We start from the raw sequence: 6,522 nt of genomic DNA on the forward strand, positions 1-6,522 counted from the left end.
AGCTGAACTATAATGCACTATAGTTGAATTAGTTTTTATGTGGGAGTTCTATAAGTCTTAAAAATTATTTAAAGAATTATATACTATAAAAGTTTTTAAAGTGCTATTCTTAGACGTAAGAGTACAATTTTTACTAAGGGAGAGAAAGGAAAACTGAATATATTTAAAGCGCACTGTATACCCATAGTTATTTTCAGAATTCTAATTAAACTTCTTTTCAAAGAGATTATTACAGAATTCCTGTTTGAAATAGATTCAAAAGGAAAAGGAATAATTATTTCATATAACGGCAATTAATTTTAAACCTCTAAAAATATATTTCAGTTAAGTACAATAAATTGTTTTTACTATTCATATCAATAACATTTTATTCTCATGTTGAAAACCCCATCTATAGAGCTACAGTTAACTGCATTTGTAACTGGCAGTGAAGCGCATGTTCATTCTAAGTGGTTTATATCAGTAGGTCAACATTGTTTTGGATTTATTTAATTGAACAGTACAGGATTTGCTTTGAGGATAATGGTGAGTCGTAATTTAAGAATTTTTTATTAAGTTTTACTTCATAAAAATATTGAAATTATTACTGAGGTTTATTTTCTGGAATAAAAATCTACTGTTTTAATGATTTGGTTACAATACGTTAAACAAATTCGGCAGAAAAATTGAATTTAATCAGCTTCTTGATTCTTTTAAAGGTGTTAGCTTATTAAAATTTAAAAAAATTGCTTGGGTTTTTATTTTGAAATATATTTCCCTGAGGTAATCAGCTACTGATTTAAAAGCATTGTTAACAGAATATTGTAAATAAATTTGACCGGAAAAGTAAACAGTAAATCTATACGGAAGTCTGTAGAATTCGAAAGCTATTCAACATTATCAAGCGATAATAATTTACAATTTTATTCTTCCGTTCGTATTTAGCACAATACAATAGATAAGAACGTTAGAATAGAATTAAGAATTGACATAAAAATGATCATGAGGGACAAGGATATCAAGATGTTATCTCCCACCTAGAATTACCAAAATAAAAGGTGGCGTCTTAACAGGTAAAAACATATCATTAAAAGAAAATATGCAGCTTAGAAATTTTCTCATGTGTGCTTCTTTTCAGGTTGTTTATTAAATAGCAGTTACTGCTTGTGTTTGTTCTCGGAATACCAGAGAATTCATTCTGTCAAGTGGGCGATGAGGGTTACATTGTGGCAAACCAGGTAGAAGCTTGTGGATTTTGTCGTTGGAGGGTCAAAGTCCGAGAAAGTATTGTTCTTATAATTTTTCGTGGAAGAAAAAGCCGAAGTGTTAGGTAAAATAAGTGGTCGTTATTTCATTCCATCTAGCGCCTTAGGGAAGTTACGTGATAAGACAGTTGATGTAAAGCCTTTTTATAAGCGAGCACTTAAATGTGGACGTAATGAAATTTGTTGTCGAATTTTGACATTCTGAAGAAAGAAACAGACGTCTAGTTCTTCGGGTGCTTCCTGCTTTGGCTTGTTAACTTGTACTGTATGTTACCAGTTTACTAATCGCAACTCACAAAATCGAAGTCATCAGTTAAAAAGAATGCGAAATTTAAATAATTAGTGTAATTGCTTAAGCTGTTAGGTAAGAGAGCATCTGTCAATAAAATCCATGGTGTTACAAAATTGCTTTCTTAAATTATGACCAGATTACTGTAAAGATTGTCAATCATAAAATTTTACTTATATTTATCTATAAAGTAACACGATAAATATATATATATTTTTTTTAACACAAGGATTTTATTATTCATTAAATTTTATAAACAGTGAGGAGGCAGAGAAAAGTGCGCACGAAAAACTTCGCCTATGGATTTTCAGGCTTTGCTCCGCAACACTACTGTTATAACACCACATCCATCACACACATAGCGCCTCGGCGCGGGAACCCAGCCCAGCAAGGAATCCACTGCATAGTAAGCAGCCTTCTTACCTTTCTCCTGCTAGGCGTCCCTTCCATGTTACCGTTAGTTATGCGTTCTGTCTTTCTTTATATACAATATTAATCATTTTATTTTGAAATACCAATTGGTATTTTGATAATGCTTTGGTGTCTATTTATATTTTGTTGTTCATAGGTACACTGCGGGGGGAGGGGGAAGACAGTTCTATATCTCCCGTTCTACTGAGCCGATTGACAAAATTCAAATTGCGTTTTTCATGTTCCGAAAGCGCGATTTAGGATAGATATCAGATTTAAATATAGCACTATTCTAACATAGGTACTTTGAATCAAATTGCAAAATAGGACTTTTTCTGAAATAACATAAAATTTTTTCCATACTTCGATTCTACGACTCAAATTATGCCAGAGTGCCAAGTTTTGTAAAAATTGTCCGAGTAGTTTTTAAAAAATTAGCTTTCAAAATTTTAGCTCCTCAATTTTAATTGAATTTGGCAAATATTTATAATATCTCTTTTTTTATTAAACATTTTTTTTCTCCTTTCACATTTCGAAATTTAGGTTCATTCCAAATAAAATTTACCCATTTTTTGTGTTTTATTTTTTAAATATCTATTTTTAAATAATTTTTATAAATTTTTTGAAAAAAAATTTTGAATTATAATCTATAAAATTTTTACCATCATCTTAAAATAGGTGTATTTCTAAGCATACCTGCAAAAAATTAGACTTTTTTATTCCAAATTTTCTAAGCTATACACGAATTTACATATTGGAGCATTTTGAAATTTGGCATCTTTTTTTTTTTTTTTTTTTTTTTTTTTTTTTTTTTTTTTTTTTTGAGCCATAATAACGCCAAATGTAGTTTATTGATTTTTTTACAGTGAATTGCCACAGCTATTTTTAACCTTAGATTTCAAATAAATTTTTAGGGAGAATTAATTATATGAAATTTGTTCCCTCAATGTTGCGTAATAAATATTTATTAATAGTATGTGAAAAATTGTTTTTTAAATTTTAGATGATATTATTCACATTTTTAACTTTTTTAAAGAAATATTTGTAAGAGTAAATTTTTATCTTCGCCGTGTTATTGTCTGTTACTTTATTTTAACTTCGTTTAAATCGAATTGTCTAAAACTGAGAACTTTCGCTTGATATTTATTTTCACAGTGTCTTTAAACAAGCTGGACGTCGGAATAGTTCTTGGACATTTCCAATGTGGAAAATCTTTTAGGCAAATCGTCGAAATTACTGGCGTTTCTAAACGCAGAATTCATCGTTTGTGCAGCAAGTAAGTATTTTTATATTAATATATTAACACATTCTTAACACTAGGTTTGACATATTTTTGTGCTGCTTTAATTAAGTAAACATAATAGCTGCTTACTTCACCCAATATATGCGTTTTCAACACATGCACGAAAGTTTGTTTGCCTAGTAAGCAGAAAATAAAAGTTTAATATTTATGCTTTCCCTCATTCATTGCAGGCGTAGCAATTCCAATAATTCGTGTAAGCACTAGCAAATTAATAAATAGATGAAAACTTAAATAATACTAATAACGAAAATATTTGAAAAGATTCAAATGTTGACGATCGCCCAAAAGGGCCCAAAGTTAATTTTGGCTTAGTGGAATAGCAAAGCATTTTATAATAATTAAAAAGCTGATCTTTGGAATATGGTAACTGGTAGTTTAGCGACATTTTGGAGGCGATAAAGGTTACTACCTAGGACTTTGGTAATAATGTGAGAAGTACTCAGTTCCGATTACGCATTATTTTGTGTGAGGGAAATGAGAGATCATGAGATATGTCATGCGACATTAATGGACGAATTACAGTTCTTTCATCGGAAAAGGGGTGGAATTTGGAAAACTGTAGTACTGTATTATTTTGTATTAAGCTTCATTGTGTGTTGTGTGAAATAGTGGAAGTGTGCGTGCCGCGTAGTGAAGATTCTGAAGATTGGGTAAGTTAGTATTTTTAATCATTTGAGGATATTATTTTTATGCATTGTTTGTTCTAAATGTAAGGAGTAAATAAATTAATATGGTATTATTGGAAAATTGTTATTAGCAATGATTTAGTTTAAAGTAATTAGGATTGTAATCTAATTTTTATTAATTTAATGTATGTGCTTATTTATATTTTAAGTAGTGTTTTTTAATTTAATTATATTTTAATTTAATGATCGTGATTTTGTGAGTTATATGTTTGTAGTATTTTGGAATACGTTTGAGTAGAATACGTTGAGTATTTTCATGCATTTTCGTGAAATTTTTCTAATTTATGAGAAAAAAGCAGTGTACATGGATATAGTGAAGAGCGTGCGCAATGCCATTTTTGTGCAATTCTGGGATGTTTTTTTAAGTAAAAATAAGTCGACGTGTACATGGTTTAGTGATATTTTAATGAAATGATAGTTATTTTGTGAATTTTATGTTTGTAGGAATTTGGTATACGTTTCAGTTGAAGTAAACGTGTATGGAAATAATTTAAATATTTGACACTAAGTATTTGTAACCATTTGTAATGTTTGCGGTATGAAATCGTTGGTAACGTTTATAATATAATAGATAATATAGAGGTAAAAGTTTTTGGATATTTTATTTATTTTATATGTGGAAATGTTCATCCTTGGAAAGGGTATATACTTTTTCGGGATCAGGTAATTTCATATATGCGCTTTTTACCGAGTTTAAAGATTCACAGGATTTTTTTGCATTTTCGTGCAAATTTTTGTAATTTATGAGAAAATAGCAGTGTAGATGGATAAAGTTAAGAGTGTGTGCAATGCTATTTTTGTGCAATTCTGGGATGTTTTTTTGAGTAAAAATAAGTTGACGTGTAAATGGTTTATGTGTATGTGCTATTCTGAAAAACGCGCAAGGAGTTTGCGATTGTGCACTTTTTCCCAATTTTGAAGTTAATATTTGTCATGATTAAGCAGTTTTGTTACATAAAATTTCTAGCATAAGTGTAATTCGGCTAGTAGATTGTTGGAAAAAGTGTTCAGTAAATAAAAAGAAAAGAAACATGTCTTTACTTCGTGAAGACAAAATGGCGGCGGAAAAAAAAATAGAGGGTTGCTGTAGCAGAGTTGGTCGCCAAATTTTCGCCAAAAAATCGCCAAGTTACCATAATCCAAAGATCAACCAATTAAAATTTTACATAGAATGAATTAAATCAATTAAAATTTTCAAAATTTTTTCCTTCCCTCTTTTCCAAAATCTCATCTCATTATCTTAAATTTTAAAATACGTATGATAATATTCTGTTCGAACTTTTATGGGGGCCCACCAGAAGCCGAGCGGTAAAGTCGCTGAACACTGGTAGTTCGGTCCGAGGTTCGAATCCCGCGAACTGCCTGGCTGCATGGGCGTTTTCGTGGTTTTCCCCATGTGTAACGTGTATACGAGCCAGTTCCCTTAGAAAGTCCTCCACGAAGGCATTCCCCCCCCTAGGCAGATAGCCCTCGAGGCTTTGCCATAATCACACGCACACGAATTTTTATAGGAAAGCAACAAAACTTTCTTGTTATGCTTAAAAATATAAGAAGTTTTTAAACTAAAAGAATTATGCTTTCATTTGTGAAATAAAGCATAGTACTTCTTTATAAACCACACTTTAAAACTAGATGTGACTTTCAAATATTAATATGTGTGTAGTAATTCACATACTTTATTATTATTTAAAAGTGCGTAATTTGCCAGTTTTTGCTATTTTACTTTATGTACGCAGTTAAACCTAAAATGTAAAATGATAATTCGTATGAATTAAAAGACCGTTTCTAAGTTCTCGTATTTTAAAAACGCTCAAAGTAAAAAGAAATCACAATTTTATATTATAATTTAATGCGCTTCCCAAAAGTGTTTTTACAAGTTTGCTTCAAATTTTGAGTGCTATCTTCGCTTAGAATGTTTAGAATATCATCCATTTATAATTGTTATGTTATCTAAAAAACAAAAACATTTTCTTTTTGATATTTGAATTTAGATATCAAAGCCTAGATTCCACTGACAGATGGGAAGGGAGTGGCCGCCTGTATGAGGTCGAAGGTATTGTAAATTCTGTTCAGCATAAGCCAACGGTAAAAGCAAAAGAAATAGTTGATGATCTTGGATTACCAGTAAGTTATACGACTATACATTAAATTATAATAATCAAACTGTATTATAGAACTTTGCATTAACTGAAAGATATAATAGCTGTCAATTATTTAATCTGGAACATTAATTACTGTTTAATTAAAGTTTTAAATAATTTACTCTGAGTTAGAAATAATTAATAATGTTCTAGCTATGTTAGTGATTATTTTATTGACGGATTGCTGAACTCTTTTTCTCAGCAGTCAGTTTCTGAAAATATTTGTTATCACTCATTATAGTAATCTATCCGTATTACATTAAAAACTGCTGCATTGGAAAATCTGAAGTGGGCATCACATGACTTCTTTGTATGGCATGTTAAATTATGAGCATTTTCTGCTGCACTTAAACTTATTTCCTCGAATTATTCTAACTTAGTTAACCGATTCCTCAAGGCAAATTGAAAATAACATGAAAAGTTGCAAATTTTGAAACTTAATATCAAT

General features: G+C 30.1%; 1 long non-coding RNA gene across 1 annotated transcript; it reads left to right on the forward strand.

The window, feature by feature from the left end:
- The first annotated feature begins 431 nt into the window (after positions 1-431).
- Positions 432-6,055, forward strand: LOC146999183 (uncharacterized). The gene is made up of 3 exons (XR_015039512.1): positions 432-525; positions 3,100-3,220; positions 5,925-6,055. It is a non-coding gene; the product is annotated as an uncharacterized LOC146999183 (long non-coding RNA).
- Positions 6,056-6,522: the final 467 nt, after the last annotated feature.

Source organism: Stegodyphus dumicola, chromosome 1 (assembly GCF_044657685.1).
Source record: "Stegodyphus dumicola isolate Sdum_Otavi_A_Nest chromosome 1, ASM4465768v1".
In the NCBI taxonomy this organism is placed as follows: domain Eukaryota; kingdom Metazoa; phylum Arthropoda; class Arachnida; order Araneae; family Eresidae; genus Stegodyphus; species Stegodyphus dumicola.